Here is a 13,620-nt window from a genome sequence, read left to right on the forward strand (position 1 = left end):
ATTTAATTCTGGTCTCTAAGGGAGTCAAAGTACAAAAAATAAATGTTTTTTGGCTTAACCTGGAGCAACGTGAGACTATGTGGGAACGAGACACTCTCTCCCCAAAGGGGGAACTCAGTGATTCTAGCAATCACTCTGCTAATGGGAGGATCAGAATATATAAAATGTTTGGGGTCAGTCTAGATTAGGAAAAGTGGGGGAGGGTCAGAGGAGATTTGCTAGCTAATCCCAGTCACTTTTCCCACCACAGACAGACCCTCAGAGGCTGATGCTGTAGAGGCAGAGGTGGGATCCAGAGGCCTTTAAACCTCCCACAGAAGACCCTGTGAAAATCAGTCCCTCTCAGTGGTGCTTTCTGAATGCAGAATTGGCAGGGAAAAGGGACAGAAGGGGGTGAGTGATAAGAGGCAGCACTTCTCTCCCCTGTACTCTTCTCCCTTATCCCATGATCCCCAATATTTGATTTCCCCAGTACCCTCCTTTTCCCATGTCTACCAGACCCAACCACTCAATCCCCCAGTTTCCTCTCCAAAACCCATCCCTCCTGGTCTTTGCACATTTGATCTCCTGGAACCCAGCACCCGAGGAGGTTTAGGGAAGGAAAGAGTACTGAGCACAGTAGATTTAGCCAGTTCAGAAGAAAATGGATTAATTTATTTTCCTTCTTTTGGGAGTGTGACAGGGTGCTGGTCAAAGTGTAGGCCTGAGACCTGATCAAACCCCCTGTCATAAATATAAAGCGAAGGGTAACCACCTTTCTGTATACAGTGCTATAAAATCCCTCCTGGCCAGAGGCAACATCCTGTTACCAGTAAAGAGTTAAGAAGCTCAGCTAACCTGGCTGGCACCTGACTCAAAGGACCAATAAGGGAACAAGATACTTTCAAATCTTGGGGGGGAAAGGCTTTTGTTTGCACTTTTTGTTTACCTGTTTGTTCTCTCTTGGGACTGAGAGAGGCCAGTCAGAAATCCATCTTCTCCAACCCATCCTAATCCAAGTCTCCAATATTGCAACCAGTATAGGTAAGCCAGGCAAGGCCGATTAGTTTATCTTTTGTTTTGTGTGAATTTTCCCTGTGTTAAGAGGGAGGTTTATTCCTGTTTTCTGTAACTTTAAGGTTTTGCCCAGAGGAGGATCCTCTGTGTTTTGAATCTGAATACCCTGTAAAGTATTTTCCATCCTGATGTTACAAAGGTGATTCTTTTACCTTTTCTTTAATTACCTTCTTTTAAGAACTTGATTGATTTTTCATTGTTCTTAAGATCCAAGGGTTTGGGTCTGTGTTCACCTGTACAAATTGGTGAGGATTATCATCAAGCCTTCCCCAGGAAAGGGGGTGTAGGGTTTGGGGGTCTCTTTCCCTCTTCTTTGTTTAACACGCTTGCTGGTGGCAGCATACTGTTCAAGGCCAAGGCAAAGTTTGTACCCTGGGGAAGTTTTTAACCTAAGCTGGTAAGAATAAGCTTGGGGGTCTTTCATACGGGTACCCTACAGTTCAGAGTGGGGAAGGAATCCTGACACCCCCTTTTCCCCCCATTAAACCAGCCTTGGATGAAACTCAGGGAGTTCATCACTAAAATTGAAAAAAGGAATGTTCTGCTGCTGATAAAGTACCCCCACCTCAGGAATGTCCCTAACGAGTTATAACCACCGAGGCTGTAAAGACGCTGGGAAATTAGGGAGGATACAGAAGGAGACTCAACAAATGGTAAAATAAGCTCTGACCAGCATTTTATGCTGACTATCTGCATAAACAGAAAAGGTCACAACTTAGTTACAATTTGGGCATAAAGATAAAATGTAAAGACCTTGGGAAGGAAGGAGGACACATAGGTGCCAGTGTGTAATTGGTTACAATTTTTGTGATTTAGGAGTGTGAGATAATGTGATAGGTTTAGTAAATTTGAAGGAGGGAGCTAGTTTTACCTATATAATGTAAATGAAAAACAAAGCTCTCTGGGAACCATTTCTGGACTTCAGTTCATCATCAAGCTGCTGGAACTCTGACCCCTCTGCACGACCATGATGTGCAGAGGCATTGCTAGGAACCCCCAGATGAATGAATCCTGACTGGCCATTGGGTGAAATTTGTCTGTATATTGAGAGTGGTGAGCAAAAGAGATTTGCTTGGTATATGTATTCCGTGTGTGGTGCTAATAAATAGATGTTTTGTGCACAACTGTGTAAGGCTCTTTCACTGGGTAAGGATAGGTGCCTTACACCCTGAGCCCTCAGAAGGGAAAGTGTGGGGGTGCCTAAATTGATTGGGTCATGCCTTGAGCTCTCAGTAGGGTATAGGCAGCGTACCCTATATGTTCTACTTATAGCATTTAAAGTACTCAACCAGGAGGTGGGAGACCAGGATTCAATTTCCCCCTCTCTCTCTCATGGGGAGAAGAATCTGAACAAAAGTCTCACATATCTCAGGAGAGCTCTAACCACTGAGCTAGGAATAGGCTTGGTAAAAGTCAATTGTTACTTTTTAAATAGTTTTGATGGATAATATTGATGTTTATTTTTAAGAGGGTTTTTATGATTTTTTGTCAATGTAAATCTTCACCATTGCCCATAAATATGGATTTTGAGTGGTTTTTAATCTATTTAAATTTTCACAGTTGTGGAAAATTCTGGGGGGTTGTCAGACAATTCTCACCCCCACATACATTATTTCATGTCATTAGACACCGAGATTCTAAATGTCAAAGCTTAATAACAGTGAAAACTCAAATGTCACCATCCCATGTCTCAGACTCATAGACTTTAAGGGCAGAGGGACCATCATGATCATCTAGTTTGACTGCCCCAGCATGCACCTCAAACTAAGTTTTCCCTTCCTTATTTCACATGTGGCAGCCCCACTGTCTACTCAGGTTTGTCTCTGGCCCATGCCCCATTTTGGAAGGGGCGCAGGGCCAAATTGGTGCTGTGACCCACATGGCACAATGCTACTCATTCAATTTTGGCCCCAGAGGGCCCACCAACCCCCACTGTCATAGTGGAGGTGGGACACTGGGGCCTATCCTGAGTGGGCAGAGTTCCAGTCCCAGAACCAGACCAGTTAGTGCTTCACCATTTACATCCAGACTTGGCATGGGGGGTTGCTGCTGTCAGTGCCCACATGGGGGAGCCAGCCAGGAGAGGGAAAGAGGGAAACTGGACTGGGGGGCAGACATGAGGGAGATTTGCTTAGAGCCCAGTGGTGGGTTAATCCAGCCTTACAAATAACCAGAGGAATCTGGTGGCAAAGCACTGACAGCTACATGGCCTGAGTTAGGGGAGCAGAACTTGTAGCTCCAGCCCAGGTCTAGTATCCAGGGAGTCTGGTGTGGAGACAAGAGACCGTCTCTGACAAATTGCTCCCTGTGCCAATCTCTCACCAGAGGGAATCACACACAGAGCCAGTGTCACTGAGAAATGTGTCTCCTGCTGCTCCCAGTTCCGGGCGGCGTCTCTAGGACAAGGACCCATTACCTCAGTGTCCCTGTTGATACTGGGGACTCTATGGAACAATCCCCAGTCTCCATAGAAGACCTCTTTTCCCCTCTGGCTGGGATCTGGATGTATGCTTTCTTCATTGACATGGTGGCTTCTATGCACGATGCCCCCTTAATACTAAGGGAAGCTGCCTGTGCCCATGGGATGTGGGGGCCCAGGAGGCAGGGTCTGGGGCAGGGGGGCTGCAGTGCAATCCCTTGACCACTAGGATGCAGGAGTAACTGGGATGCAGCTCTGGGAGGATCACTGGGGTCACTCAGTTCTGGTAGGGAATCGCATTTGCTGCAGTTACGCTGGGGTGCTGTGGGGGACCCATGCGCCTTACAAAATTCCCCAAGCCCCAGCGCCTGCTGCTGGGGACCCTGGAGCCCTGGCTCCAGCCAGGAGTGGGTGAATCTTGAGCAGTAACAGTTCTGCCGCTCCCCAGGAGCCTCTCCCAGTGCAGAGACCCAAGCCTGGCCAGGACTCCCCTTCCCAGGCCCCAGGCCCTGCTTTCAGGGAAGACACCGCTTGGAGGGAAGGTAAGAGAGACCTTCCCATGCCCCCCCCACCCCAAGCAGTGCTTCCCAGTTCCACCCTGGCTGCAGGGGGAGGGATTGGCCCCTGGCTGCTCTCATTCCCTGCCCTGTGCCCAGGAAAGTCCCTGGCAAAAATCATGGAGTAGGTCCTCAGGGAATCCATTTTGAAGCACTTGGAAGAGAGGAAGGAGATCAGGAACAGTCAACATGAATTCACCAAGGGCAAGTTATGCCTAACCAACCTGATTGCCTTCTATGAAGGGATAATGGACTCTGTGGATATGGGGACAGCAGAGGATGATGATATATCTTGACTTTAGCAAAGCTTTTGATACAGTCTCCCACAGTATTCTTGCTAGAAAGTTTTAAAAAGTATGGATTGGATGAATGGACTATAAGTTGGTATGACAAAGTTCCTCCTCTACCTTGGTGGGTCCTGCGCTTATTGGTAGATTTGCTCACCTCAGAGATTCATGGCAGCCCTCAGTTTGAGCCACAAAAGTGGCCAAATCTGCTGTTTTACTCAGATAACCTCATCACTGGCTAGGGGGAAAAGGGAGGCAAACAATCCCCACAGTCTCTGCTGATCCACCATGTGGGTCAGGGAACAGCCCAGAGACCTCCTTCTCTGGCGGAACCCACAGTCCAGGTCAACTCCTCCTGAGCCTGATCAGGAGTTGGGAGGTTTGGGGGGAACCCAGGCCTGCCCTCTACTCTCAGTTCCACCCCTGATTAGCCAGCCTGTCCTAATTGATTCTCGCAGTTTCTTCTTAATTGGCTCCAGGTGTCCTACTTACCCTGCCTGCCTTAATTGTGTAAGCAGAGTCAGGATGAACTCCACCCTGACATCTGGTGGTGAGGTGTGGCAAGCTGTGGAAAAGAACTTCAGGGGCTGATCTCATTTGCATAGGCACACCCACCCCGCCTAGCATGAGCCCATAGCTGCCCAAATGGTCACTTTGGCTGCTGTGGGATCCCCAGTGCCTCTGTTATTGGGGCAGGAAGAATAAATTGTTATTACCCTGACTATGGGAACTGTGCTTGGAACTGTACTGGGCCTTTTGTTATGATGGAGGGACTCGCCATCAACTAAGCAGCACTCGCTAGGCAAGGGACATGGGTTCCAAAACTCTGTGAATTGAGAGGGGATGGGGACAAGTATTAATACTTGGTGGCATGGGCCTCTTGGTGATGGCTTTACATGCTAGTTGTACTTCCTCCTCTCTCCAGTGTGGAATATCAGAGCTAATTTTGATTTTATTAGGAGTCTAGTTACAGGCTGCTGAGCTCACTTTGGGCTAATGGTGCACCAGTACTGAGGCTCCCCTACTACAAGCTGAATTCACCTAAGAGCTGAAATCACTGAGTGTTGTGTTAAGTAGGGGGGGAGCCTGAAGATATATTGTAGAGCAGTTTGTGGGACAGCTGGAGTGCCTTGTGGACAGGCTGGAGGAGCAGTTCATAGGACGGTGGGAGCTGCTTGTAGGACGTGGAACAGAGCAGTTTGTGGGACGGTGGGAACTGCTTGTGGGACGCGGAGCCGAGTGAAGCAGTTCGTGGGGTGGCGAGTGGAGCGGAGTGAAGGCCTATGGAGCTGTGGGGCGGTCAGCTTCAGATCATGTAAGGTGCCCCTTACCTCTCTCTCTCTTCCCCCCCCTCCCCCACCCCATCTCCACCCAGGTTGGGAGGTAAAGCTCTGCAGATAAACTTTTGAACTCTGGGGTTGCCCTGACCAGGGACAGAGACTTTTGGGCCACTGGACTTTGGGGACTTTGGGTGATTTGGGGTTGCTGGACTCAAGAACCAAAGGGAAAGGGCATGCCCCAATTTGCTTGTGGTGGGTTTTTTTGCTCATGGGTTGTGTTATGAATCCTGTTGGTGGTGTTTCCCCAACATAATGCCACCTTGTTTCTCTCTGTTATTAAAAGGCTTTTTGCTACACTCAGACTATATGCTTGTGAGAGGGGAAGTATTGCCTCTTGGAGGCGCCCAGCGGGGGTGGTATATATTTGTCCCAGGTCACTGGGTGGGGGCTTGAGCCGGTTTGCATTGTGTTATTGGAATGGATCCCCTAGATATTGAACCCGGCCCTTGTTGCTGCCAACTCTGACAGGCAGAAGGGTTACAATTGGTTCCAGCAAGTTCCTGCTTGTTCTGGAACTGCCCCTGTTACCTTACCCAGGGAAAAGGGATCTACTTAATCTGGGACTAATACATCTGCCCTCTGGCCTGGAGGGAGGTAGAGGGCTACTGTTTCTGCTACTAGGCCCTGGGCTCTCCCTGCTCCCCTGGCTAGGCCAGACACCCCCTCCCCCCGCTTCTCTGTTACCTGGTTGCTGGCTGGTGAACCACCCCCACACCCTACAGTTGCTGCTGCTCCTACAGCAGCCCCTTGGGGCCTCCTGGCCTGCTCCCCAGAGAAGGGGAGTGAGGGACCCCTGCTCCAGCCCCAGCTGCTGCTGTGGACACCATCACCGCCACCTGAGAGGGGTCCTTTCTGCCTGCCTAGATCACCGGACTGATGCCTGGAGTTGCTGCTGTGGTGTTTGCTGCCTAGAAGCTGCTGGAGCCTCAGGAGGAAGAAGAAGAGGACGATCAGCTACTGGGGGAGTGTGCAGAGACTCTGCAGACCACTGTGGAGGGAGCCATCAAGGACTGAGTATCTTTTGAACTGTGCTCTTGTGGTGGAGCTTAGCCAGGAGGAGTGATCGACCTGCTTCCCCTTTCCCCTCCTCTTTCTGGTGTTTTTTCCCCTCCCTGCTCATTATGGTGTGGGACAAGGCGGGTGGGACCCCTCCAGCAGACCCAGCTGCCCCCCCATCGCCCTGCCTAGGCTCTACCTCAACCCCTGCTGCCGAACCACCTGCTATCGTCCCAGCTTCTGCCATGTCCCTCACCCCCTCTGATTCTGGGGGAGCCCCCCACAGCCGGTGGGAAGGACCAGGTCAAGAAGAAGGGTAAGGGCCCCACCAAAAAGACAAGGCTCTCCATGGTAGGGGCTGCCCCCACTGCTGCGGCCCCATCACCGGCTGCAGTGTCCCTACCCTCTTCTCCCTCCACCAGCTCTGCGGGTGCCCCGGCCCCCAAGGTGTACGCCCAAGTGGCGGCAGACCTCCCCACACCTGCCGCTATGTCATCTCCTCTGACTACCGCCTCCGCTACCATCTATAGCGGCCCACCTTGACCAGAAAGCACGGCATCCGTTGCCTCCTGGTGCCCACCTCGCCCCATGTAGAAACCTACATGTGGGCATTGGCGAGGGTGGTGGGGCCCATGGCCACTGAGGCGGCCTCCAAAATGTACAGAAAGGTCGTGTTCTTTCTAGCATCGGAGGCCGCCACCCAGGAGGCAGTTGAGAAGGGCCTGGCAGTGTGGGGGGTGTTCATCCCTCTTGAGCCGCTAGAGGACCTGGGCGTCCATCTGGTCCTGACCTCCGTCCCTCCCTCCCTTCCTTCCCAGTGCTGCCCTATTACCTACTCTCTCTACCCTGGGGAAACCCATCTCCGTTGTCAGCCCTCTCCTACTGGGCTGCAAAGACCCCGCCCTCCATCATGTCCTCTCGTTCTGCTGACAGGTACAGCTTCAACTGCCGCCGGCGGCGTGGGACGGAGAGACTCTCGAGGGGTCCTTCCTGGTTCCCTACCAGGGGGCCTGTTATCGGATGCCTTATTCCACAGGGGAGGCCCGGTGCTACCAGTGCCGGGCGATGGGGCACGTCCAGAGGGACTGCCTCCTGGCCTGGCAAGGAGGGGCATCCAGGACCCCCAAACCCCAGCAGGGCACCGGCCCCGTCATCGCCGGCGCCCCTGCCTGCCTGGCGCCCAGAGCTGCCTCTCCTCCTTTCCAGCCCACCACCACTCCTGCTCGGGCCCACGGGGCACCTCCCCCAGTGCGCCCAGAAGAGCGGCAGAGCTGTGCCTCCGCTGCTTGCAATCTGGCGGGGCCTGTGGAGGAGGGTGCAGCAGGGATACTGCCAGGCATGGGAGAGGGCCTGCCCCAGGGGGAATCTTCCCTCCCTCCTGCTGCTCCACCGCTACCTCCCTGAGTCCCTGAGCCATCACCCCTGACCCAACCCCTGTTAGCCAGCCCCCAGATGATGCCATGGAGGGCGGGGTCCTAGTACAGGGGAAGTGGGGCAAGCAGAAGGCTCGAGCTCCGCTCCTCCCATCCGATGCAGAGGTCCCCCAGGATTGCCCAGAAAGGGGGGCACTGATGCCGAGCCTTCTGCTTTGCCCATGGGTGTGTTCCATCCACCGGTGCCAACTGGGGAAGACGTGGCAGCACCGGGGAGAAGCGCCGCCCCTCCACTGGAGTCTCTTCCCACAGAGGACCCCGATGGAGCCCCTCCTGCCCCCTTAACTTCTGAAGCCCCTGCAAGCCCCAAGGCGATCGTCACTTCAGGCGCTGGCGGGGAGAACTCTGGGGTGGTGGAAGGCAATCTTCCTTCCATCTACGAGGAGATCGAGGCCCTGGGTCTGACCCCGGTCACCCACGGGGAGGACGACCCTCTGCCAGCGGGCCTTGACCTGAGCAACCTCACCCCAGCCCCCCTTTCCCCATGTTCCTTCCCCCTAACCGCTGCTTCCGCTCCCGCCTCCGAGGAACCCCTGGATTCTTCCATCTGCCCAGCCACAGGTGGCACCCCGCTGACGGCCGCCGAGCCTACTGAGGTGACAGCCAGTGTCTCGCGGCCGGGACCCAAGTCACCAGGAGCATCCCTCATTGGCGCGGGGCAACTGACCTCCTTCCTGGACGGGGGCCTCACCGAAGATCGTCCACCTCCTGATGCCGTGGCTGTCACACCCACCAAAGAGCCTGAGCCCGGCATCACAGAAGGCCCCCTTCCCAACTCCTCAGACCCCTGAGCCCGACCGAGAGGGGCCACCTGGGGCCCAGGGTCCCGTCTCTGCCCCTCTCCCTGACCCTGTCCCTGACCCCTGCCCTGCCCCTACTCCTGACCCCTGCCCTGCCCCTGATAACAACCCTGTTCCTATCCCCTTCACTTCCCGTGACGCCATTGCCACCTCTGGGGCCATCTCCTTCCCTCTCCCAGAGGATGACCCCCGGGAAGCGGTCTTCATGTTCCCCTGTCCTGACCCATTAGGGGCTGCTATCTTCCCTCTGCCGCCCCCCATTGAGCCGGGGTCTGAGGTGGGCCATGTGGTGCCAGCCTATCAGGTGCCACGTCGGGGGTCTGCCTTTTGCCTGCCTGTCTCAGTGGGCCATGGGCTGTGCCAGAGGCCCTGCTGGAGGATTGCCTGGGTCCAGTGATCCCACCCTCCCGTACGCTGTGAAAGGAGCTGTGGGAGTTTCTGGAAGACCTCCGTGGCTCCTGCAATAAGGTGCAGCTTGCTCTCCAGTGATGGGGGGATTTTCATCAAATCCTCCTGGCTGCAAGAGCCCTTATCAGGGAGGGTAAAAGGACCGGGAAGTAGGCTGCCATGGCCTACCAGCGGGTCCGCAGCTTCCATGACGCCTTGCTCACTTACGGAGTAGGTCACTGTTTGATGCGCAGCCCAATGGGGACCGTGAGAGTCCCTGCCGGCGAGGATCCCCCCAGCCCTCCTCATGGCACCCATCATCTTTGCAACATTGAATACCCAAGGCTGTAAGATGGGTCTCCACAGATGCCAGATGCTCTCCTTCCTTCGGGAGGGGGGGTACTTTGTGGTTTTCCTGCAGGAGACCCATATGGATCCAGTCACTGAAGATAGCTGCTGGCTGGAGTGGGGGGACAGGGTCTACTTTAGCTATCTCACAGTTCGTACAGCTGGAGTGACTACCCTGTTCTCCCCTGACCTACTGCCCGAGGTGCTGGGGGTGGGCCAGGCTGTGTCGGGCTGCCTGCTGTACCTCCAGGTCCACATGGAGGGGCTCGTGGTCAACCTCATTAACGTCCATGTCCCGACATCAGACCCGGAGCGGCTGCATTTCTATCAGCAGGCGTCTGCCTGCCTTGGCTCCTTGGAGCCTCCCGAGTGCCTGGTCCTGGGTGGGGACTTTAACGCCACCCTCGAGGAGCGGGACCGCTCGGGGACTGAGCAGAGCCCGGCCGCCGTGGACTTCCTCCGGAAGATTGTCGAACATCATTCCCTGCTGGACGTCTGGCGCGACCACCACCCGGACGACATCTCGACGTTCACCTTTGTCCAGGTGGAGGCCCATTGGTCGTGCCACTCCCGGTATGACCACATCTACTTGTCATGTGTCCACCTTTCACGGGCCCACTCCTCCAGCATCCGGCAGGGCCCCATTTTTGGATCACTATCTGGCCACTGTGACGGCCTCTCTCTATGCAGAGACGCCAGGGCTGGCCTATTGGCATTTTAACAACAGCTTGTTGGAGGATGTGGGCTTCGTGGTGTCCTTCCAGGAGTTCTGGCTGGCCTGGTGACGGCCGAGGGGCACCTTTCCCTCAGCGTGGCGGTGGTGGGATGTGCGGAAGGTGCGCGCCAGGCTCTTCTGCCACAATTACACCTGGGGCACCAACCGATGGAGGGATGTGGCAATAGAGCAGTTGGAATGGGAGGTCTTAGAGCTGGAGAGGTGTCTGGCCGCCAGCCCTGAGGATCCATCCCTCTGCAGAGCGTGCCGGGAGAAGCTCCGGGCCCTCGAAGACCATCGGTCCCAGGGTGCCTTTGTTTGATCCCGCATCCGCCTCCTTCAGGAGATGGATCACAGCTCCTACTTCTTCTACACCCTGGAGAAAAAGAGGGGGGCCAAGAAACACGTCATCTGCCTCCTGACAGAGGATGGCAACCCCCTCACAGATCCGGTGGAGATATACGAGAGAGCCAGGACCTTCTACACAGGCCTTTTCTCCCTGGATCGGACTGATCCTAACACTTGCAGAGTGCTCTGGGACGACCTCCCTACAGTCAGCGTGGGTGACCGAGACCGGCTAGAGCTGCCTCTCACTCTAGCCGAGTTCTCAGAAGCCCTCTGCAGCATGCCCACCAAATCTCCGGGCATGGACGGGCTGACCGTGGAGTTCTACCATGTGTTCTAGGACGTCCTCGGCCCAGACCTAGTCACTGTATGGGCTGAGTCTTTGGAGAGCGGGGTCCTCCCTCTCTCATGCAGGTGAGTCGTGCTCACCTTATTGCCGAAGAAGGGGGACCTCTGCAAGAATTGGAGTGCCGTCTCGCTCCTCGCACGGACTACAAAATCATAGCGAAGGCCATCTTGCTGCGGCTGGGGTCTGTGCTGGTGGACGTGGTCTACCCAGACCAGACCTACACCGTCCCAGGCCGTACCATCTTTGATAACCTGTGTCTAGTCTGGGATCTCCTGAAGCTTGGGTGTAGGATGGTCTGTCGTTCACCCTCCTGTCCCTGGATCAGGAGAAGGCATTCGACAGTGGACCATGGGTATTTCCTGGGCACTCTGAGAGCGTTTGACTTCAGACCCCAGTATGTGAGTTTTCTCCAGGTGCTGTATGCCTCCGCAGAGTGTCTGGTCAGGCTCAAATGGACCCTGACCGAACCGGTCAGCTTCTGGCAGGGAGTATGGCAGGGGTGCCCCCTCTTGGGCCAGCTGTATGTTCCAGCGATTGAGCCCTTCCTCTCTCTCCTCCATTGGAGATTGATGGGGTTGGTGCTGCAAGAGCTGGAGCTGTGGCTGGTCCTGTCAGTGTACGCCGCTGATGTGCGCCTCATGGTCCAGGACCCAGGCGACTTGGCACAGGTGGAGGCTTGCCAGGCCATCTACTCGGCAGCATCCTCCACCTGGGTCAACTGGGTCAAGAGCTCTGGCCTGGTGGTCAGGGATGGCTGGCAGGTGAGCTCCCTCCCACCTGCGCTTCAGGCCATCCAGTGGAGCACGGGTTCGCTGCTCTATCTCGGCATTTACCTTTCTGCCATGCATCTGTCTCCGCCAGAGAAATGGCACAGTTTAGAGGAAAGGGTGATAGAGCGGCTCCAGATACGGACAGGACTACTCCGGTGCCTCTCCCTTCAAGGGAGGGCACTGGTGCTCAATCACCTAGTCCTGTCCATGCTCTGTTACCGGCTGAACACCCTGGTCCCGGCCCCAGGTTTCCTGGCGAAGCTCCAGAAGGCGATTCTGGAGTTCTTTTGGCCAAGGATGCACTGGGTCTCTGCAGGGGTCCTCCGCCTGCCCCTGGAGGAGGGAGGGCAGGACCTGAAGTGCCTATGCACTCAGGTCCATGTCTTCTGCCTCCAGGCCCTGCAGAGGCTCCTTTATGGTGCAGGTAGTGAGGGGAGTACTGGTGCACACCTTCCTGAGCCATTTCCGAGGGCTCCAATATGACCAGCAGCTCCTTATCTCCATCCGAGAGGTCTTCCATGAGACCTCTCCAGGCTGCCGGTCTTCTACCAGGACCTCCTCCAGACTTGGAAACTGTTCTCGGCAACCAGGTCCATGGTGGCCACCGAGGGGGCAGATCTCCTTGCGGAGCCCCTGCTACACAACCCCCAGCTCTGTGTGCAGGTGGCAGAGTCCCGCTCGGTGTGCCAGAGGTTGGTCCTGGCAGAAGCCACCAGAGTCAGAGACCTCCTGGACTACGACCGGGGAGACTGGCTGGATCCCCTGATGCTCACTCGGTGCATGGGGCTCTCCAGACCTCGTACTCCACGGCACGTACTTCAGGAGGTGAGGGCTACTTAACTGCCTGCTGCTCGGGCCTACCTCAACCGGGTCCTGGGAGAGGGCACGCCCCACCCACCCTCTAGCCCAGGCCCTCTGGACCTTTTCTTAGGGACCCTGTCCCATGAACCCAACCGCCCTGCCCCCGTCCCTTCACCGTGAGCCGGCTGCATGACTTGCAGCCGGTTCATTTCCAGACCACGCCAAGGAAATATCTACACGCTCGTGCTACACACCCTTTACTTCCTCACCCTTGCGTCCTGCCCCGACACAAAGTGGCAGGACCTCCTGCCACCTCTAGAGGGTGAGGAGCCCCGGTGGGCCAGCCTATACTCCACCCTGGTCCTGAAGCCCTCCAGGAATATCAGTTGGCGGCTCCTTCATGGGGCTGTGAGCACGGGCATGTACTTGGCGTGGTTTACCCCTGTCCCGGACACCTGCCCCTTCTGTTTACTTGGACTGCACCAGGTTGCAGCCCCTATTCCGGCTCCTCACAAATATTTTGTTAAGTTCCCCTCACCTCCTTATCTATGCACTCCCTATCCGAGGCCCCACAAAGCCATGGGACCTCCTGGTCAACCTCCTCCTGGACCTGGCTAAAATGGCCATCTATAAAACCAGGGAGAGGAGGTTGGCCAATGGAGTCTCCTGTGACTGTAAAGCCTATTTCTGATCCTCCGTCCATTCACGCATCCAGGCAGAGTTCCTCTGGGTGATGTCCACTGACTCCCTTGACGCTTTCGAGGAGCAGTGGGTGCTGTCGAGGGTTCTCTGCTCGGTGTCCCTTTGTTTGACCCTTTGACTGCACTCCTGTTTCTGTTATTTTATTAGTTGTCCCCCAAAATCACTTGGCTTCCAGGTCCTGTGGATCCCCCCATTAGGCTGGTGGGGGGATCCTTTAGCAGTGAGCAAGCTTTCACCCGACCACTTCGTGGATCCCAATGGGAACGCTCTCCTGTAGCCATCTGGCCTTACCCTGTCACAGTGGATAGAAAGCTG

The sequence above is a fragment of the Eretmochelys imbricata genome, chromosome 7 (genome assembly GCF_965152235.1).
Source record: "Eretmochelys imbricata isolate rEreImb1 chromosome 7, rEreImb1.hap1, whole genome shotgun sequence".
In the NCBI taxonomy this organism is placed as follows: domain Eukaryota; kingdom Metazoa; phylum Chordata; order Testudines; family Cheloniidae; genus Eretmochelys; species Eretmochelys imbricata.